The sequence below is a fragment of the Eumetopias jubatus genome, unplaced genomic scaffold, assembly GCF_037043125.1.
Source record: "Eumetopias jubatus isolate StellerSeaLion01/CBP00866 unplaced genomic scaffold, mEumJub1_p1.0 scaffold_4, whole genome shotgun sequence".
In the NCBI taxonomy this organism is placed as follows: Eukaryota; Metazoa; Chordata; class Mammalia; order Carnivora; family Otariidae; genus Eumetopias; species Eumetopias jubatus.
The window spans coordinates 177391435-177414165 of NW_028274810.1; the positions used below are offsets into that span (position 1 = coordinate 177391435).

A 22731-nucleotide genomic window follows, 5' to 3' on the forward strand; every position below is an offset into this window, starting at 1 on the left:
AAACCACAGGACTAAGGGGGGATAGACCCAGGGGCAGGTGCTAAGTGCAGGACAGGGTTCCTGGAACCATGCGCTGGCTGCTTGGCCAAGACTTGCAGAACCTGGCATGAAAGCAGGACCACTCCCACAGGGACCTAGCCATGAAAGCCATCTTAATGATAATAATATCAACAAGACATGAACTACAGGGCCGGATATTCAGAAGAGCTTGCCTTCGGTTACCAGATAAAAGAAAGATGGCTCCACCTGGAAAGTGAACAACCTGACAAAAGCGTCTTTGGTTGTTCCTCATGCTGCTGACTGGCAAGGGGGAAGGCTCTTAGGCAGTCTTCAAGAACAGGATTTTCTGCATTAAATGCAAGCTCAGTAATGAGACCATCTAGCACCCCTCAGTCTGCTTTTCTTGAATCAAAGGAACAATATTACTTAGGTCTGACTCTTTCTCAGAAGATAAAGTGGTCTTCTAATCTTCAGAGATTTGTAACCTAGCCCACACAAAAGAGATATAAATTATGTGCTTTTGTTCCCAATCTGGTGAATTTTTCCCTTACACTTCTTCTCTGTACCCAGATCTGAAGAACATGCTTAGAAGCGATGGGGAATAGTGCTACAAGGGAGGCACAGAGGTTTCCTGTTAAGGGGAGAAAGGAGACTTCCTTCCGAAGATGGAGATAACACCTTACCACTGTTTGATCCATGGGACCCGGTGAAGTAAGCTCAATTTTTAAAAGAAGGATCTAATATCTCATTTGAATTTATTAATAACAGAGTGGATTGACTGTTGAGATCTTCCTGAAAAAAAGCACAAAATAGACCATCCCAAACTCAGCAAAAAGCCTAAAACACCATCTGTTGCTATGTTGAACCGTTTGACTGGCGGGGGTGGGGTGGAGGGAGAGGAGACGGCTGACAAATTGGGAGGCGCTCTCAGACACCCAAATACCCACTCTGAGTCCTCTGCTTTGGGAACCTACCAGAGAAAAGGAACTTCCTAGATGCCTAGTCAGGATGCCTGGATCTTAAAAATGTGTGAAAGCGTGTGAATGGCACCCTTCCACAACTTTACCGAAGCAAGAGAGATTAAACAAAGGTGTCAGAAAAGTTTGGAATGAGGAAGATTTCAATACTGCTTTGAAAGGATTTTTCCCTCCTGAAACACACACAGTTGATTAGTTATGCAACTATTAAATGGAAAGTACATTTAAACCGCCTCTAAAACAACGTATGGCTTGCGGTTGCCCCAGCCATGTCAGAATTCAGCTCCACTGCAGAAGTGTTGGGGGGGCGCGGGGGAGGGGGGGAGATTTGCCTCCAAATAAAATACTTTCTTAAACTGCAACACATGGCAAAATTCAGCATTTTAAAGAAAATGGGGACTTGGCACCAGCCGCCACTGTCTCTCAACATCAGTGTCCTCTTCAAACGGGAACATGCATGAGCCCAGAATGGCTTTTGGTAATGAAGGAATGGCCTCCCAGATCCGTCGGGTAAACAGCCGTCTGCTTAGATCATCTGGCTTTTAATAAGGAAGAATGGGAGCCGCAGAACACCACCAGGCCCGAAAACACTTCTCCAGCCTCAACAGCAAATCTCTCTGGGTTGTCCCCGCGACTTCAAGTTGACCCACAACGACAAAGCCTAAGAGAGCCGTTAGCACTCTCGCTGAGAGCATCGTCCTGCCTGTGATTTTTACCGTGACTTGAGTGCCGTGGCCACACTGGGAACTGGTGGGAAGTCCGGGGCCGGCCGCTGTGTGCGAATGCGCCGGCAGGTGGCGCGCCAAGCTACCGACTCCTCCTAGCCAGCCGCCAGCAGCTTGGACCGGCGAGGCAGGCAAGGATTTTGATTCATAAAAAACATAAATTCTACTTGATGAACAATAATAATAAAGGAAATGGAGTACTGGGCACCATAGAGATGAAATTTTAGAGCCCCGAAATCAAGTTATTTGAGATTATTTAATTTAATTTACTAAATTTGAATAACTGTGTGATGTAATGATGCATGGCAGGGCATTTAGGTTTTATAGCTTCTAAATGCTTCTCTTTAGGGTGATTGCTCTCAGTTGCACGGTCGCCAGAGAACTCTGTCCCCATCTCCAAGCTGTGTAAACAAATTGAGGAGAGAATAATTACACATTGGGAGAAAGGCAAAGAGACTCTGTTGAGGGGGAGAGAGAGGAGAGCCCCAGCTACAACATTTTCCCCCTTTTTCAGGTTAATAAACTACCTCAGAAGAACTCAAAGACCAATGGTAAAGATTTTATTAATCTTAGCACAACAGCTAAGCCTAAGCTAAGCACTGTCCAGGTGCTTCTTGAAGTAAAATCCTCATTTCGTGATAAAACAATTAAGATCCATAACAATCTTTATATTCACATCTCAATGTTTTAAGTCGGTAAATGTACACCTCTAATAGCTTCTCAACCGACAAATTGGGACACTGCAAAATCTAGGAATTCTGTTCATCCCTTGATCCATGAACATTTTCTGCAAGCAGATGTAAAAAGTCCTTTGATAAAAATGCAGCCCCACATTCTCGTCAGCGTAGTTCCAGTGCACACACTCTTGTGTTTGCAAAATGTGCGTGTATATCTGCATAAACAGAGGGAGTTGCACACCCACAAGTATTAATTCAAATCTCTGTGAGTGTGTGCACATATATGGGTATATAAATGTTGTCTGTGCACCACTCTTCTCTATTGTTTTCAGCATAACTGATTTTGGCACCCGCTCTTTAGCACTTTGGAAGGGCCTTCATTAGCACTGGGATAGTATCCAAAAAGAATCCAGAAAAATCAACACATAGCTGCTCTTGTTCTCACGATAAATGACAGCTTTGGTGGAAAACAACAACAGTCAAGAAGCAAAACAAAAACCAAAAAGCAACAAGAGTAGCAATAACATGAATAGAGGAAGTCAGACATCACTAACTCAGATTTTTTTTTATTTTAATTTATTTATTTATTCCATTTTTACAACTTTCTTCCTTTGATACTAAGCCTCTGGGTACTTCCACGCAATTAAAAATATAAATAGGGAAAGTATCTTAAGGACCCTAGGGGGAAAATAAAAAAAACAACCATGCAGGCCTATGTCTCTTCATTGATACAGACATGCTTATTATAATCTTAAAAATATGTGAAAGCGTGTTAAGTGGTAGATTTATGTAATTTTACTGATATGGTATGGCAAAGGCTGACCATTAAACTACCCCAGCCCCTAAACTGAACGCTGTCCCCTGAAACGTCTGCACCGATAAGCCACAATTCTTTGGAAACAGAGTTCTGAAGAGATGAGCCTTTCTTAGAAAACAGAATCTCCCTAATTACCTGAAAGTCTTAATCTCAGAATCACGAATAGGAACTCTTGGGTCATTCAGATGCCATGAGAATGTGTAGGGAAAGCAGTAATCTCTCAACTAGTCAACAACTCCATACTATCCAATGTCAGTGTATGTGAATATACCCTCACACGATACCTTCATAGGTAGATAATAAGTCACGCTTTAAAGAAAAGCAGTCATCGGGGCGCCTGGGTGGCTCAGTCGTTAAGCGTCTGCCTTCGGCTCAGGTCGTGATCCCAGGGTCCTGGGATCAAGCCCCGCATCGGGCTCCCTGCTCCACGGGAAGCCTGCTTCTCCCTCTCCCACTCCCCGTGCTTGTGTTCCTTCTCTCGCTGTGTCTCTCTGTCAAATAAATAAATAAAATCTTAAAAAAAAAAAAAAAGCAGTCGTCAAACTATAGAAGACTTTGATTCAAAGAGTTAATTCTTTTGCACTTCAGCTGTCAAAACAATAGTGGAAAACTGAAGTGTGCATTGCCCTTTAAGCCTAGTGGCTCTGCCCCGGAGACCAGACCTCCGTGGGTCTTCAGAAAAGAGAGGTTATGGTGCTATTCATTCCTCCATTAGCTCCTTGCCTTCTCTTTCCTCAGTTTCTCCAATTTTGTGAGCTGTTTATACTGGAGGGTTGCGAAATTTTTCAAGGAAAAGAGGAAAGTGGTGAAATGATACGAAGAAGAAGAAGGAGGAGGTGGAGGAGAAGGGGGGGAGGAGGGGGAGGAGGGGAAGGGGAAAGGGAAGAGGAAGAGGAGGAGCCCTGCACAATGCTGGTGGTGAGGGTCCAATGGAGGAAAAAGCTGTACAGGAGTAGATAGCGAGAGGAGTACCCAAAAGAGCCAAATCTTAAGCCTAAGACATCCTGGAAGTGTGGCTCTGGAGTAAGTCAAAACACAGGAATAGCCAGAGATCGTAGATCCCAGCAGACAGGAAGCAAAGCTCTCCAAATTAATCCATTCATTCCACAAATATTTATTAAGTGCCTCCGATGTGACTGGCACTGTGTTAAGCACTAGGCATATAAGGTAAACAAGATATTTCTTCTCGATGCCTTTCTTATGTAGAAGCACCACCACCATTTTGTCTGACTTTTAGCTGTGCAGTGCACGAATTCCTCTAATTCCGAAGGCAGAGGTTGAAAACCTTGTCTGTGCACAGAGAGGAAACTGAGCCCCAGAGCGCCAGAGTGGTGTGTGCTTGGCAGCACCTTCAACCGTCTTCCCTTCTCCCCCTGATCACTGCACGCCGAACACAGACCCTCTCAGGGGCTCAGTAGTTGTTCCGTATGTAGCCTAAGTATCTGTCGACAACAGTCATCCCTAGAAGCAGCTCCATTTCACCCTATTGCTGATAATTATTATGAATAAGCTAACACAATCTCATGTTTGACAGAATTGTCTCACTCCCCAAGAAGGGCCAGAAAGTCGATTGAAAGGTTTCCAAAAGGAGGAAAGATTCCAAGTAGAACGGAGGCTACTTCTCAGTAGCCTATTCAATAACCCTTCTCTCTTTCGTCTCCCCCAAGATGAGGAGAGAAGCAGCCTGGCGTTTGGCAGGGAGACCAGTGTCAACACTCTATATTTACTTATTTATTGGCAGTTTGGAAGGCAGCCACCATTTATGGTCCTTCATTCCCAAATAGAGGGAGCAATGATTCCTGCCAACAATGTCTCCACGCCACCTGACTGCCCTCGCTCTACACAAGCCAAGAGGGGAATGGGTCCAGGATGTTCACTGTTGGCCGCCATATTTATAACACTTATAATGCTGCCTGTACTCTAAAAGACCCCAACTAGAGAAGATAGTGGGCTGCAACTCCCTAACATGGTTTAGCTCTCACAGAAGCAAGGTTTAGATAGGCAGAACCCGACTCTATCCATACCCAGACACACAACCCCAATATTGATATTCTCTTTGGAAGTGTGATGTAAAGACCTTGGAGAGAGTCCCAGAGAGTTTCATGTACACCTGGATGATGATATGTTTGGGAAATTGTCCTTCTGAGAAAAGACCAAATAAATTGGGATTTGTTTGGGGAGCAAAAAGAGACAGCTAAGATGGGGATGGAAGAACTAAAACAGTCTTTAGAACGATACTGGGAGAGTGAGATTGTCTTTGAATGAGAGCAAACAGAGGTTTTCAACTTCTACCACAGCTAGAACAAGAGAAATCAGAAAACAAAAAACCAGATGGGCCGTTAGCCGTTATCTGGTCTGACCTCTTCATTTAACAGATGATGCAGTTTATTCTTTAGGAAAAGACTCTGGACTAGATGTAGTTCCCCTAAGTCTAAATGCAGTGCTAGATTCTCACAACTGACTGACACCCACACCAGAAGGATGAGTTTAGACATTACTAAAAGCACAGACACATGTCACCAAAGGCACTCAAGCCACAAGTTAAATTCTAGACCAAAGTAAGCAAGTTTGTTCAATCAGGAGCACAGAACACCCTGGGGCCAGGAGCCCAGAGACCTCCTGAGATCTTTATGACAGATAAGGCAGCTCTTAGTGGACTGCCTCTATTACTGCTTTTGAAAGCAACCTGACTATGGCAATAGGAGGCAGGGCAAGTTCGACAAGTCGAGGACCTAGGAGAATGTGATTTTATTCATCGTTGGATCAAGACTAGTTAGGAAATCCAGGGAACCTCCTAGACAAGCAGCTCAGCTGTGGCTTCCCAGGTTGTCCACACTTATGGGCAATTTCATGGGAAGCAGGTTGTGGACACACGCGTAAGCTACGAAACCTCAGAAGGGCTCCACCACGGCTGCAGCATGAAATTTCCCGTTTGCGCCACAACCTCTGAATTCAAAGCGAAATTGCCACCAGCTGTGCTTTCAGCTTTCTCCTTTGCAAGTGAAGAGCAAAACATCTTTGATGATAATGTGGGTGGAAGGAGATTTAGGGAACCCTTCCTCTGCTGAGAGTTAGTCAAGGTTGACCAAAGTCAAAGTCAACCATACCACTGGAGTTGTCATCTGCTCTCCAAGATGACATCCTATGGAGTCTGATAAAGATGGAATGGTGAGACTGGACCGGAGGTCAAAAAAGATTGGAGGTCTTATCTTTCCGTTAAGACAGTATCCAATCAAGATATAAGTGTGGCCACAGGAGAAACGTGATCCAGACACTGTCAGCAGTTTAGACATTAATTAGTGTGGCAGAAATGAGGTAGGTGACAGACTTCAGGCTTCTGAAACACTTCGCTCTCCTTTTCACCCTGTGTCTTGTGCACACCATTCCCTCTGCCGTTTCCAACCCATTTTCCAACCCCACTTGGTCAACTCCTGCTCATCCTTTAAAAGCTGACACAAATATCTTCTCAGCGACATCCCCCAGCATCTCCAAAGCAGAATGAGGCACTCTGTCCTCCGTGATTCCAGATAAAAAATATTATGTATTATACGTATATTTTTAACACTGATCACATGAAACTCTAAGAAATAGTAAGGAGGGAAGATAACTGAGCTCTGGGGCCAGGGGTAAGAAACTCTACACCCCAACTCTTCTATCAACAAGCTCTGTGTCCTTGAGCAAAGTATCCAATCTTCCTGATCCTTAGGGTAAGTCTATCTATACAATGGGGACAATAATGCCAACTTTGGAATGTTCTTGTGAAGATGACATGAGATTGGCAAATAAAGCCCCTAGCACTGGGCCAGTCTCACAGTCAATACTCTATAAATTAGTCCCCTTACCTCCCTCCTCCCTCCAAAGGCAAAAACATGCCTTTCATCGTGTGTCCTCAGTGTTGAGCACGAAACATACTAGAACATTCTAGGGACGTAATACATGCAATCATCAGTGAATATGAGAACTAAGGACAACTAGGGGCCAGTTTTTAATCATAAACTGTCAAGCTTAGAAATGGCCCTAAACCAATAGCCTTTGACCCAATGATCACTGCAGAGGAAGCTCAGAAAGGGCAAGCAGTGGGGCCAGAATGAGCCCCCCTCCTCTCCTAGTCCCAGGTCAGGGCTCTCCCACTCTTTCCCGCTGCCAGCTCAAACTCACCTGCTTCTAGGTGACGCGGACCAGAAGCTGCATGGGCCTTCCCGGGGCAAGTTACAGCCGGCCTCTCCGCCCATAGACCTGGAGACCGGGGCCAGCCTTGGTGGCTGTTTGAATATGAATCCCCTCCAGCTATTCACGGTTAAAGGCAATTTCTCATCATCCACACTAACATGGCTTCATTCAAATTGGAAATGATAGATGATTAACAGGCATGAGAAACCGTGTTGTGCTACATTCAGAAAGGATGCAAATGACAAAAACATGTTGCCTTCTGGATAGGCAGGGAAATGGCGTATAGCAGAACGCACCCGGCTCCTTGCACCTCCATGTCTGGCTAGACGGTTTTATGGCATTTAGCAGCGCTGCGCGAAGGCACCCACAGCATACCATAACTCTCACAAAACAGCGTTTTCATGTGCTAATGGCAGCTGAATCAGAAACACATGGATTTAATTTCCTTCAAAATACCCCCGGGTATAAAAATCAATGCAGGCGAGCCATTTGGCTAACTGTACTGGGGGCTTTTCTGAGCCCAAAAATGGCGAGAAATTGTCGAAGATGGCTGGTGAGCCCCAAATCCCACCAGGCTCAGCCCTCCCCAAGCACAGCCCTGGCCCTAATGCGCTGTGAAGCCCAGGCTGTCTTTTTTGGAGAGAGGCAGGTGCTTGCTGCGTGGTACCTTGCCGGCTGCCATCTCTGCACATTTCCTACTTTCCGCTGTTAGTTCATTTGCTCAGCCTCTCCCGCCACACAGCCATCAGGGAGATCTCATTTTGGCAGCAGATCGGGATCCCTGCCTGAAAGTTGATAGAGGTTGAGCTATTTGCAGAAATAATGCTTTCCAGACGTACTAAACAGTACCCCTCTTTCCAGATGGAGTGGCATTAGTGTTGCTTCCAGCCATTTCCTCACCTTCTGGTATACTTGTCAGTTCTCCCATATGCACCACAAGCCTTCCGTATTCTGGGGAATCTCAGAAAACTGCTCAGACCCTCAGCTTCTCATCACTTGCACATACAAGCAAGCGCGTGCACGCACACACACACACACACATTTACACAGGCTCGGCTTTTATGTATGCACATACAGTTTTCTCCCCCTCACCCACCCACCTCCTGGGAGTCAACGTAGATTTTCAAGAGAGCTAATCACTAAATGTGATAGTTGAGCAGCCCAGGGAATTAGACAGGCATGAATCGGTGGGACATCCAAAAAGTCCCTTGGCTTTCGGGGGGGCGGGTTTCCACCAGCACTAGTCATCAATGTCGATGTTATTCACATTGCCTTTTGGTGGCCTCTAGTTTTGAATGTCGGTGGGGGGCGCCTTGGTGAAAAGGCTCCTCCCTAGAGAGGAGCCCAGAGGCTTTTTCCCCAAGATAAATCTGTTGAGAGTTGGATTAAGCCTCTTTGTGTGATGGCCGATACATAAGGCACTTTGTTTGGACTGTGGGACCCCAGAATATCAACCCCATGTGCATTTCCTTACTGAGAAATTGTCCTGCCTGCCATATTGTATTAGCTCTGGGTGGTTTAAACACGCCCAGGCCAGAAATCAGGTTACTTCAAACAGGCCGTATATCGAGCTCCTTCCCGGCTCTGAGATCTGATGCTCTCAGGAGTCTGGACGTGACTTTCACGCACTCGCATCTTCAGTCCGGTGGTCCGATGGAACTTTGCTCTGCACGGGTGGCAGCGCCGTATGGAAACCATCCTCATTTTTCTACATTTTGCCATTCTGCTTCCTTTTCTCCTTCTCTCCTGAAACTGAGCTTTCTTTTTCAAGGGGGAAAGCAGAGAGCGGAAGGGAATGGAATGTTTTACACACATGCAGAGTTTCCCTCTCCCATTGCTCTCTTTTCTCAATTTGGCTGACTTTGGTTCCTGAGTGTGTTCAGGATGGATATGCTCTCCCCCACAATCTAAGATCTGCTCTGTTTCCATTCTCACAGAGTAAAGACCCATGCATCCTGGAGTGGGTGAAGGATCAGGGTTAGCTTCTCAGAAGAGCCTGACATTGGAAGCTCTCAAAGCTACTACATATCATGAAAGTCAGGTTGAACAGCCAAGGCCAATTACTAAACATGACAAAGACAAGATACAACAGATAATGCATTAAAGCAAAATACAAATCATTAGATATAACTGATACCTTCCTCCTCAACTCTTCAATTATTACAGAGTCAGTATATCCTGTGTGACCTTGGGCAAGTTACTTAACCTCTCTATGCCTTGGATTCCTCGCCTGTAAAACACTAGTTAACACTAGTAAATCCCTCACAGGTTTGTTGTGAGGATTAAATGAGATAAGGCATATAATTTGCTGAGAACGAGGTTGGAGGGTAGTGAGTGGTCTCTAAGTGTAGGCTCACAACCAAACCATAAATTTTCTTTCTACCTCCAGGACACCTTCCTTCCTATCACCTTCCATGCTTTTTGAAACTGTAAAAACCTTGGCTGTCAACCTGGCAATTGCCACCGGTAGATTTGGTATTTATCACACTTCTTGGGTCATTGTCATTGATGCTCTTGTCTTTGTATGAGTTGAGTTACTCATGGTTAGGCTTGTTCCCGAGAAATACGGTCCTCAATGATGAGCTACTTCTAGAAGGGCACTGTCCTGGCCATCTCAAGAAAGATGGCACACAAAAGCAACAACAAAAAGCTTTTTACGAGTTACAGTAATTTTTCTTAACATTTCATTGTTTTTAGAGATTTTATTTATTCATTTGAGAGAGAGAGATACAGAGAGGGAGAACATGAGCAGGGGGAGAGGCAGAGGGAGAGGGAGAAGCAGGGTCCCTGCTGAGCCAAGAGCCTGATGCGGGGCTCCATCCCGGGACCCCAGGATCATGACCTGAGCTGAAGGCAGACGCCCAACCATCTGAGCCACCCAGGCGCCCCTTTCTTAACATTTCAAAATGGATCTTATTGCTTAATTGGTGCATCTGTACAGTTTACCAGTACAAGTCAACTAGTCCATGTTCATTTTCTTCATGCCCACACTCTTTCATTTTTGGAAGTCCCCAAAAGCAAAATATTGCCTTCTCTGATTCTTTTTACTACTGCTATTGATAAAAGGCAATGAAATGTATTAGTCACCACCCTTCAAGCCAGGCTTCTGATTACATTACGAGCCTTGCTCATTAATGCAGGGATGGGATGCAGAGCAGAAAGGAGGGGTATCCATTCAGCCTGCCATGGGAGTAACCAGTTGATCGGCAAGACACACCAGCTCCACGAAGGGGAATACCTTCAACAATTCCATCAACATTGATTTACTTTAACCAGGTGATATTTTAATGAGCCAACCGCAGCGCTCCCTGGATGACACGACTTCTCACACTAAGAGAGCACACCGCCTTTAAAAGAAAAAAAAAATCACGAAAAAAAGCCAGAGAGTTGACACTTGCAGATGAGTCTAATTCCCTTTGTCCTGTGGACATGCGCTGTGTTGGGAGAGCTCCAAGAGCATCGAGCTGATTTTTGCTGTCATCAGAACTGACCCTCAGGCCCCCAGGGGGCCCTCAGCCTGTCGGCTACAGTGACAGGGAAGGGAGCCAAGCTTCAACTTGGGGTCCTCAGATGTGTAGCACAACAGGCTACGTCCAACCCTGATGAGGGCAGCTGGATCACATGAATTTTTAAAGTAAAACAACTGATTTTGTTGGGGGGGGGAGTGGGGGTAGCGGGGCTTGCTTTTTCCCCCTGTGAATCCCCACAGAAGAAATGCACAGACCCAGCATGTTGATTTTGGCATCGGCACACACGGTCCCTCTGTTCTGAAGATGAGCTGACACGTGCAGATTTGCAGATCAGCCATTTCAAAAGGTTAATTAAATATTACCATTGTTTTCCGAGCTATTAATGTATGTTCTTTCTTCATGTGAAAGGCTTCTCCCCACTCAAAAATCAGAGTTTGGATTTGCTTCCCAATCCCTTCCCCTTTTAAAACCTGGAAAGAGAGTGACTGAGGGGCCTAGAGAGAGAGAGAGAGAGATCCCAGGCCAGAGGCAAAATACAGTTGGAGCTGAGGAAGGAGTGACTATGGCTGGCATTATCTGAAACAGAGCCCTTGAAACACATTCTCAGCTGCAGCTGGGGATTAGAATTATGTCATTCGAGGAAGGTTCTAGAAAGGGGCCAGGAAGGAACCCCTGCTCTTTCCACCTTTATTTATTTGCCGACAGAATTGACCACACTGGAGCTCAGGAACGTGGCAAGCTTTGGTCTTCGGTGGTTCTGGGGGAGGGTCAGCAGGTGCATCGGCCACAGGGCCAGTGAGGACCGAGGCAGGGATGCATCCCACTTCGCAACGTCTGTGTTTCCCCCGCCACTTCCAAATGATGTGGCTCTCTCTCTGCCTGAGGCATCCAGAGGTTGGCAGGACAAGGCCTTCGTGTGGACGGGAGAGGGATTCCAAGATGGACGACAAGGGATAATAAGACAGAGGTCAGGGAGAGGACAAGGTTTCTCTCTGGCAGGAAGTGCCACCCTCTGTGACTGCAGTTTACAAGAACCCCCGCGCCAGGATGAGCACAGCAGTCTGCAGGAAATCTCTCCAGACAACCCATCTTCCAGGGCAAGCGGGACATGTTTTGTTTGCAAAGTAATAATGCCTCCCTAGATGTGGGGAGGAGACAGCTAACCTAACAGTGTAATGAATGGAAAACAAAGGGGCAGAATGAAGGCAGGTGACGGAGGGATGCTGCAGGCAGGTGGGGCCTGGCACAGATGGAAAGAGGAAGGGAGACCGCCAGTCCCAAGTCTGGTCATGGATAAAGCTGGAAGCGTGTCTGCACAGTCACGCCTACCCCGAATATCGGTCCACCCGTCCATCCGTATACACACCATGCGGGCTGAAATTTTATCAGCAGAGGGCTACGTGGCGGTATAACGCGGTGCTTACGAATGCAGACTCTGCAGTCAGAAGACCTGGGTTAAAAGCCCATCTCCATCACTCTCTGGCTGGGTTTCCTTAAGGTTTTTCATTCCCTAATGTTTCCCTTTTTTAAGTACAAATTGCTATACTGCAGGGTTGTTAAAACGATAAAATGAACAAAAAGAAAAGAGTAGGGAGGGGGTCCAGTGTCCGATAAACGCTCTTGAAATAGGAGGAAAGAACGGGAGAGCAAATCCCGGACAAGCAGAGGGTAGAGGAGGAGAGCACCAGAGGAAGAGGAGGAGCACAGAAGGGGAGGGCCTACATACCATTGCCCTTCTGGAACCATCTGTTAGCCAGCCGTCCCAGGGTGTCGTGGGTGCAGCTTCCCTGGATGAGCTCATTCGGATCTCCTGCAGTCTTAACCCAATGTCCTGCCCATTGCATCTGCCCCACGTGGTCTCCCTTGCTGGTAAGATCACCTTGACTCGCTACCCACACCCAGAGCTGAGCCCCTGCACACGTGCGAGGCTTGGTGGTAACCAGGCAGGCTGGGATGGAAGGCACAAAGGGGAACGCACACTTGCACGGGCTGAAGCCATCAAAGAGGAAGGACAAGCACACAGGTCCTCGGCATGTTTAAGTGCTGCCGAGAGGCAGCCTCCAGAGAACAATGCTAGATCTCCTGGAAGATTGGTGCTTGGGGGACAGGTGTGAAAGGAAAACCATGTCACAGATAGGGGGATTTGGGGCTGTATTTGTTCCAACCAGGTACGTACTGGGACCTAACTCATGCTAGACTCTTAATAAAATGTCAGAACGCATTGGAGAAGCCCCTGACCAGATCCTGCTCCTCGTGGAGCTTTTATCACAACACAAAGGAACAGAGACTGTGAATCACAGGGCACTGTGCTGGAGGGTAGGGGATGTGATCAGGTGCTTAGTGCCAGGGAAGAAATCCAGCAGAAAGCCTGTTCCAGGCAGAAGAACAGCTAGTCCAAATAGGCAGGCATGGTGGATGCCTTCAGAGTTGTCTGCTCAGCCTAGTAACCACCCCCATCCCCATCCATGAGCAAGTGAGCAGCAGTGAGGACACAGTCTAGCCCACTGGCCACCACTAACTGATGTGAAGGTGGACAGAACCCCAATTCCCTGGCTCTGGGCCAATTGGTCTAGAAGCAGACTCCTGACCAGGGTTGCCATTAACTAATAAAAATATAGGATATCCAGTTACACTTGAATTAGTGTAAGTATATCTCATGTAACTTTTGGGAGATACTTATAACTTCAAAATGATTAATTGTTTCTCTGAAATTCTAATGTCTTTGGGCAAGCCCATATTTTATCTGGCAGCCCTACTCCTGACCCAACTGGGATCCTCAAGAGAGTGCCTTCTGTAGGATGCAGTTAAAAGAGAACTGAGTCAGCCTCTCTCCAGCAGCTGAAAGTACAAGATGTTTTCTGCCATATGAGGAAAGCCAACCTACCAAAGGAGAGAATCAAATGAAGTCAGAAGTCAGTGAGAAGCAGAGACAAAGGGAGCAAGGATACTGGTGGCATTTGAGGCCAGATTCCAGTCTACTCCCTGCCCTTCCTACAGCTTGGTATTCTGCTCTATTTGGTGGACCCTATTCCCCACCCACCTCACCCTCACTCCCAGCTCCTATAGACAGGGAAGAAAGCAGAGGCATTTTAATTCATCAGCTCAAAGGTTATAAAGTTAAGCAAATGCACCTTTAGCACAATAAGGCCAGGGTTACCATGTTAAATGGTACGTGGTCAAAGCCATATTACAAGAAGAAATACCATTTCTTATATAGATAAGATGGGGTGTTCTTCAAAAGGAAATTAAATGAATTATCCTTGATTTCCAAATTTAAGGAAAACACAAACCAGAGTTGAAACACACACTTCTCCCCACCCCACCTTGTCTACAGAGCCCAAAGTTCTCCTGCAAACCAAGCAGAAAAACTCACTGACAGAGTATGGATACATAAAGAGCCTAAAATTTGTAAGACAAATTATTTGCCATAAATCATAGACCCTGGGTGTATATCCTATAAAGAGGTCCTACAAACCAGTAAGAAAAACATGATGGGCACCTCCCTCCAAAAATAGGCAAGGGGGTATTTGCAAAAGAAATATGAATTTTTAATAAAAATATGAAAAAAAATTCAGACTCATTAAGCAAATAAATATAAACAAAAACATCAAAATTCCCTTTTAGACTATTATATTGGCAAATTAAGTAAATTAGTTCTACTGAAAGCTAGCCAGGGTGCAATAGGGTGAGCACTCTTTTGCACTAGCGGTAAATCCTTAATATACAGTATACCAGTGGTATATCCCTAATGTGCAGTATACTCACAGTATATCCCTAATATGCAGTATACCAGTGGTGTATCCCTAATGTGCAGTATACTAACAGGACATCCTTAAGGTGCCATTTACTAACAGTATATCCCTAATATACAGTATACCGGGGGTATATCCCTAATATGCAGTATACTAACAGCATATTCCTAATATACAAAGGACTTCTGCAAAATAATAAATGACAAAGACCCCAATAGAAAAATGGGCAAAGGGTTTGAACAGGCAATTCATAGAAGAGATGCAAGTGGTCAGAGTAGCTTAGATAGAGACATACATTTCCATTTAGAGGGAATTGGATTTAGATAAGCGTTCCTCCTCACAGTCCGGGAAGGTCAAGATGAAATGAGATACCAGTTCTTGGCCTCTGATATCATAAGTACTGATAACTTCTATTTCTGGGAAGGGCTTTGGGGAATAGCCAGTCTCGCACAGGCTATTGGTAAGGGGCATAAATATTCCTACACCATTTTTAAAGGATAATTTAGCAATATCTATTTAAAGCACCTGAAATCTCTGACATCTCTCTGTTTCTTCTTTAAAGATAGAAAATTGCTGTTTACCCTCCGCCTTGTGAAAGGAAATTCCCAATTCTTACTATCTCGGGAAATAATTGTTACCCTGTGGTCCCCTCTTCTCTAATTTAAGAAACACGTTTTAAAATTTTGCAAACCATGGCGTTATTTTCCATTTTCTGTGTTTTGATCCATTTTATCTATATTCCGGGCAGTCTTTGATGAATCATCTCTCCTTTTTTTAACACTCCATTAAGAATGTGGGGACCAATGTTGGCACAATGTTATTCTAAAAAACAAAGCTTAAATGCCAAAGACCATACCAGAGTAACAGCGTTTTCAACAAAGATGGGGAAATAGCGATTGCACTCAAGTGGAAGCAGTTGTCCGACATCCTGGGCATGCAAGTAGCCCTGCTACTACATGGCCCTTTCCTCCTCTTCCTTCCTTGGAAATTTTCCCACTGCCCCTTCAACTAAGCACCATATTCCCTCCTTCAAGGTTTCCTTCGTTCCTGGGCAGGACGCCCTGTGCCTGGAATCCTGCCCCATCCCATCTCCGCAAGCTGTCTCCTGCAATCATTCTACCAGCTCCTGAGATCCTGCTTCCTCCACAAAGCCCTCCCCAGCTGAGAGCCAAGTGATTCTCCTCCAGCTTCCCACCTGTTCTGAGCCACTGCACACTCCATCTCTCTTCCTCCCATTGTTTGTACTGAATAGCAGTGGGCTCGGTGATGTCCTGTCCATGAAATGGCTGCAGTGTTCTGCTTATCCTTTCCTATGCCCATCTGCATCTGTGACTGGCCGAGGCCGAGTTTATAAATGTGCCTTGCTCGGATCAGCAATGCGAGAAGCTGTGGAGTGACGGTTGGTGTTCTCCCGAGATCACCTTGCACAGCATCCCCAAGGATCAAAGTTCTGTGGCTTGGTAAACCTGGACTCACATTTAGGATCAAGTGTGCCCCCTGTGAGACTTACTTCAACCTTTCTGGGTCTGGCTCAAGTGTCCTTGGAACAGAGTAATGCTGGCTTAAGCTGGCAAGCTCTGAAAATTAAACTAATGATTGTGAGTTTAGTGGAATGGAAGAATGGCTTTTTTTTAAGTGGTTAAAAATATCACTAACAACTGAATCTAAATATTAGAATCCTTCTTCCCTCAATTATATTTTCCTCTTTCATGATTCAGCATCATTTTAATTGAACTGGATCCCTCAAGACTAAAAATCTGGTATCTAGGACTATAACACCTTCAGTTGGTAAAATAGGTGGGAAGTTTGCTTTTAAATCCTTTTTTAGATTTTTGTCTCTACCCACCATTAAAATTAATTTCACACCCATTTTTCCCCTTGTACCTTTGGGAAAGAAGCTTGTTTTTATAGCTTTCTCCTAATGTCAAAACAAAACCTCCCTTATACTGCTTAGAATCTCGAGATCTTTTTCCAACAAAGAGAAAAACAAATGTGCTCGAATTAAGGCAACTGAGGACGTTACTGGATCACTGCAGAATACAGAACCAACCCTTTTCAACTTGTATGAACTGGTAGCTCCAACATTAAGGGACAACATGAGAGCGGAGAATGCCAGGAATCACACAATTTTCTCACTCACTTATTTTTAATTTTTTCCTAAAGTGTTGTATGGGTTTTTGTAAGCCACAGTTTGAATGATTTGCAGCTCAGAGTGAGACACAAAGATCTTTTTACAATATCATATCAAATTTAATTCTGTAGTCAACGATGCGGTGAAGAGCAAGGGATTTTTGTTTCCTTCCCCACACCCCCACCCCACCTCCTTTGAAAGGAAACAAGAGAAACAGAACAAGCTGTGGGTCCAGATCTCTGGGCCATGTGAGTAATGTTTTCTTATTTTATAGAAGCTCTGACAAAAATACTCCAAGGAGGACAAACAATAATATATAATAAATTATAGGTGCTGGAAAACTGAAGGACATTATGCTTCAGCATTTCTGCCTTCTAATAAGCCAGTGGGATGAGATGCCCTTCTTCATCTGTCTGCTTGCAGAGCGTTTGTTCATTCACACCCACTGTGTCGTGGGTCACCTGCACAGGACCTCGGCAGACAGACTGTAAAAGGTGAGTGGCCGCTGACTGCTGAACCCTGCCTCCCTCCTCCTCGGGCCATCTGATTTGGTCCAAGGGCATCCTTGAGAGTGGGGACAGATGAGCGATGATTCTCCTCTCCGTTGCAAGGAGGGGCCGTGGAGACCCACGGGTCCCAGTCTCTGCAGAACCTTTGTCGGCATCAAGGTCTCAGTCCCTCCCACACCAAGCTGACAATCCCGTCCCCAAATCCAGAAGATCAGCAATAATTGATTTGGCTTCTGGCCCATACCCTTCTGGTGCAATAGCAACAGCACAGTTCACTAGCTCTTTGCGATTCCTCCCTGCCCTCCCTTAAAGGGAACTCTCATGTCTGATTAAAATCGGTAATGCGCTGGTCCTGGAGTGAAGAGGTGCTATTTATTTCTGTCAAGTTCTGCTTGGAAGGCTTGAGGCTTCCTCCTACCAGACATTTTACTAGTAAACAGAAAAGTTACCCATATTGTCATGCTTGCCCTGACCTGCAAGCTCGTGAACAATAAATCTTAATTACAGTTAAATGCCAAAATCTGCAAAGAATGAGACAGCACTAGTCAACTGTGAATTGGTCCGACTCCTGCCTCGGCTGGGGTGCAGCTGCAGGAATACATAAATTAGTTTGTGATTTGTTTGTGCTGGAACAATCAGTCGAGGCTGTTTCTTAAGAGGGTTTCCAGTATCAGTGGACGTACTGGCATTCATCCTGCTGCCATGTCAGATGCAGGTGGCATCTGGGAAGTTTTATTTTAAAGGACTTTCAGCATTATGCTTGGGTTAATAAGAAAGCGCTATTTCTAAATATCTCGGCAGTTTTCCAAAATAGGGCTCAGTCTCCTGACATCTGCTCTGTCCATACTTGGTACCTTTGGGTTTATTCGGGGAACAGCTGAATAACCTTTTGTTAGTAATCTCCTTTTTGCACCGTACTGGGCCACTAGAGCACGAGGCAGGCAACCCATACAGGAGCTTTTTAATTTTTTTTTCCCCCTGCTGCTGGAAAGCTCATGAGCTCCTTGGTATTCAAGTGTTTGCTTGTCATAATGCTAAATAAAGCCACCCTGTTGTCCCCTTGCCTGGGTCCTCTTGACATATTGGCACCTATATGCAAGAATTAGAAAGGTGATTGCAGACATAACTCTGTTCAATGGCTCCAGGCTGTTCTATCAATTCTGAGACTGACAGGAGATAGGAGATGGAACTGGGAAGAAAGAATGGAGTTTGGGCTGCTGGGTGCTTTGTCCCATGAATCAATCTGCAATTTACTCATTATTTTAGATGCAGATCCTGTTCTCATTGGGAGTCAGTCATCTGCTAGATGCCCTTACCAACCGTTTTCTAAATAATAAGGCAGGCCCTGCTTCCCTGGGACTCTGGAAGCAGCGCAGGGTAATGGCAAGGCCTCGCGATGAGGTGCTATTTCACTAATTAGGAGGTGCTGTGTAAGTGGGTAAGACGGAAGTAGAAAAACCCTTTCTCAACCGAGGTGGGCGGGGGGGAGGGTTACAAAAGAGGCAGAAATAGGTTCTTTCTGTTGTGTTTTTAAAAGAGAATGAAGGGGGGGCATTCCTGAGGACTGAAATGGCCATGTCGGTTTCACTTGGGAGCCCCGCTTTCCTGCCAGAGGGTCCTGCCCCCCCCACCCCCACCCCCACCCCCACCCCCACCCCCACCCCCACCCCTACCCCCACCCCCACCACCGGGCCCCTCCGCGCCGCCGGGCTCTTCCCGGCTCTCGCAGGGCCCCATCCTGCCACCAGCGGTCCTGCTTCCTGTTTGTGTTGCCGCTTTGTTGCTTCCTGGTGGTCAGCCGGAGCCGCCCTTCTGCTGAGCCTCCACCCTGGGACTGGCTCTCTTCCCAGCCCTCTCTTGCGCTGGCAAATCTGTCTCTGGCTCCACCGAAGCGCACGGTTGTTGTTGGTTTTTTTTTTTTTAAGATTTTGTTTATTCATTTGAGACACAGAGATACAGAGAGAGAGAGCATGAGCAGGGAGAGAGGCAGAGGGAGAGGGAGAAGCAGGCTCCCCACTGAGCCAGGAGCCCGATGTGGGGCTCGATGTGGGGCTCGATCCCAGGACCCTGGGATCATGACCTGAGCCGAAGGCAGACGCTTAACCATCTGAGCCACCCAGGCGCCCCGGTTTTGTTTTTTTTTTTTAAAGGCCCCGTCCTAGCACAGGAGTCCTGGCCCCCAGGCGCCCATCCCATCCCCGGGGCGAGGCCCCTCCTCTCACTCGCGCTACGGATCCTCTGCGGCCCTTTCTCGGAGGAGCGGGTGCAAAGCATGATTGCATTTGCGACCCCTCACCTGCCCTTTGGCAGACCTTTGAGGAGGGCGCAAGTGTTGTTGCCCCTTTTCACTGAATGAGAAAGAGACCCAGGGAGACTGAAGGGGAAGAGTGGGAGGCGCACCCAATCTGTTCACCCAGACTGCACGCGGGGGGCATCCATGCTCGCTGCTAGCACCCACCCCACACCCGGTCTCCACCGCGTGCCAAGCCTCCACATGCCTTATTGCATTTAATCTACACAAGCGTTTTGTCAAGTAGGTGTTAGTTTTATTTTAAACCAGGGAAAGGGAGGTTCGCAGAAGTTATCATCCCGCCCAGGGTCATGCCACTGGCACACCTGTCTGATTTAACTCTGCTCCACGCACAGACCGCGGAGCTTCCCCGGGTCACACCCTTATTTCCATCCTGGTTTCTGCTCCCGTGCCACCCCCTCGCATGAAGCTGCCTTAGATAGAGGGCTCTGTCTCACACAGCTTTCTGTTGCCGGCCGTCCCCTCACCCACCTTTAACTTCCTTTGGAGCATTTATCACTACCCCATATTATGTATATTTACTTGTCTGGCTGTTGCTAGCATATGCATGAAGTGAGGGACTTCGACTGTTTTGCTCACTGCTAGATACTCCTGGCGCAGGGCAAATACTTGATAAATGTTTGTTGGAAGGAGGAGAGGGGACAGAAGGAAGGAAGGAGCGGAGGGAGGGAAGGAAGGAAGGAAGGAAGGGGAGGGGAGGGAGGGAGGAAGTGAGGGAGGATGGAAGGAAGGATGGAAGGAAGGATGGATGGAAGGAAGGATGGAAGGAAGGAAGGATGGAAGGAAGGAAGGCAGGATGGGAGGGAGGGGACTGCATTTCTCTCCAACTTGAAGCTGAAACAGTCATAATGTCTGGCCAGGTTGCCAGAAATGACAGGCAAACAGTCCCATCTACAGATGGAAACCTCAAGCTCAAGGTGGACTTGCTCAAGATTCTATAGTAAACCCCTGGCAGATCTAGGACTAAGCCATCAAACTCTAACAGACTAAGTCATTGCCAGTTACCTCTGCAGTGGCTTCCTATACCCTGCAGATTCCTTCCTCCACCCTGTAGCTGGGAGCTACTTTATTAAGCTTCTCAAAGTTTTCTTCTTGCTTTCCTTCCTTCCTTCCTTCCTTTCTTCTGGCAAACTCTTGCCTGCACATCACGAACCTGACCAACAACACTTTGGTGGCTCCCGGGAAGCAGAGGGCGGCAAGCCTGTTGAGCTGACCCCTGTGTCTTCCACACAGAACAGGGGTACTTTTATTAAAAGTCAAAGAATTTAATTCCTGTGTTTGTCTGGATCCTCAGAAGTCAGGGCCTCCAGTGTTTCATACCCCCTCAAACTTAGAAGATCCAAGAGGGGGCGCCTGGGTGGCTCAGTTGGTTGAGCGACTGCCTTCAGCTCAGGTCATGATCCTGGACCCCGGGATCGAGTCCCGCATCGGGCTCCCTGCTCAGCAGAGAGTCTGCTTCTCCCTCTGACCCAACCCCCTCTCATGTGCTCTCTCTCTCTCATTCTCTCTTCCAAAAAAATAAATAAATAAAATCTTTAAAAAAAAAGAAGAAGAAGAAGAAGATCCAAGAGGAACTGTTTGGAGCAGGACCGTACTAGAGACCCCGTGAGACTCTATAGAGCAAGCCCCCCCATGCGCCGAGAAATCCTGTGAGTGCAACAGTCCCTTCAGAAACCGCTCCTTCTTCTTGGTCCTTCAACGTTCTGCATCAGAGCTGCAGAAAGCCAGCGAGAGAAGGAAAGCAGCATGTGTGCTAGTCCATTCGTGGCCTCCGCTTCTGGGCCCAGGAAGAAGACATCCTCAAGAGTCCAAGGGCAGCAGCCTTGCTGTGCTAGACTAGACCAACGTACTAACTGTTCGCTCTTTTTTTCTTCTCTCCTTTTTTTTTTTTTCCATATATAGGTCCTTTCCAGTCAACAGAAGTGAACCTAAAAAGAACTCATTCTGAACCAAATGCTTCCACCCTTCCTCAATCATGGTGGCCCACAGTTGGCAACTCAAGGAAATTTAATTGCAGGCGGTGGGGGTAGGGGGCTATAAAATGCGTGAGGCATAGCTTCCTATATTAGCATCAAGGGGACAAGCATTTGGGAGTAGACTAGAATCCATGTTAAAGTGGATTGATAGGAGGTACCAGCGTGACTTCAAGGATCCAAAGAAAGGAGAAATCACACTTGAGCAAATCAGGAAAGATTAGTGGAAGAAGTGGCTTCTCAGATAAATCTTGAAGAAACCATGGGATTTTAATAGGCAAAGATGGAGGGGGTGACATTTCACTGGAGACAAGAAGTGAGAGTGGGACAAAGCCTGGGCAAATTTGGCTGGAGTATGGGGTACATGCCCAGGAACTGGAAAAGATAAGGCTGCAAAGGAATTAGGGTGCAGAAAGCCAATCGAAGGCATTTGCACGTTTGCACTTAATTTTAAAGGCAAAGGGCTATAAGGGGTCCATTCCTACAGTGGGATACTACTCTGCGATAAGAATGAGACTTTAAAATTTGATTCGAATTTAACCAGGATAAATTCAACTCTAAAAACCCATATTTGATTCAGTTATTGGAAGATTTTTAAGGTATATTTGAACAACTTTGTCTGTGAATCTTCTGTTACAACTGTAAATCTTACGAAAGCTAAATACAAATTATCTGATTAAATTTAACTTCCAAACTGAGATGTGCCGTAACTGTGAAGTACACACTAGATTTTGAAGCTCAGTATAAAGAAAGGCTATAAAATACCCCATTCATCATTCTGATGTGGCTTACACTTTGCTATGATAATATTTTGGATTTCTTGGGTTAAATAAAAACGGTATAAAAATGAAAACCAAAAAAAGACAAAGGAGAGCCATCGAAGGTCTTAGAGCCGGGCTTTCACAAGATTAAAATAATAATTTGAAGGAAGTGGATCAGGCAGATTATAAGGGAGGGGTGGGGGGAGAAGAGGCAAGAAAGTTTCACTGAAAGATTTTTTTTTTAATGGCTATGTCAGAAATAACCTAATTCAGAGACTCAGAAATACACCCTTCAGTCCCCAGAGATGGCTCAGAAGTGTACTCCCTAGTTTTAGGGATATTTCCACTGGGCTAGCACTAACCTTTAATCTCTCCCCACATGCTTCACAGTCGGGAAAGTTACGGGTTCTACCGGGAGGGGTCAGGTCCCATGAAGGATCAAAGGTCACCCTGAAGGG

At 46.2% G+C, this 22731-nt stretch overlaps 1 long non-coding RNA gene across 1 annotated transcript; it reads left to right on the plus strand.

Moving 5' to 3' along the window:
- The first annotated feature begins 16927 nt into the window (after positions 1 to 16927).
- LOC114214282 (uncharacterized) lies at positions 16928 to 22476 on the plus strand. The gene is made up of 3 exons (XR_003610394.2): positions 16928 to 16967; positions 17050 to 17213; positions 21087 to 22476. It is a non-coding gene; the product is annotated as an uncharacterized LOC114214282 (long non-coding RNA).
- Positions 22477 to 22731: the final 255 nt, after the last annotated feature.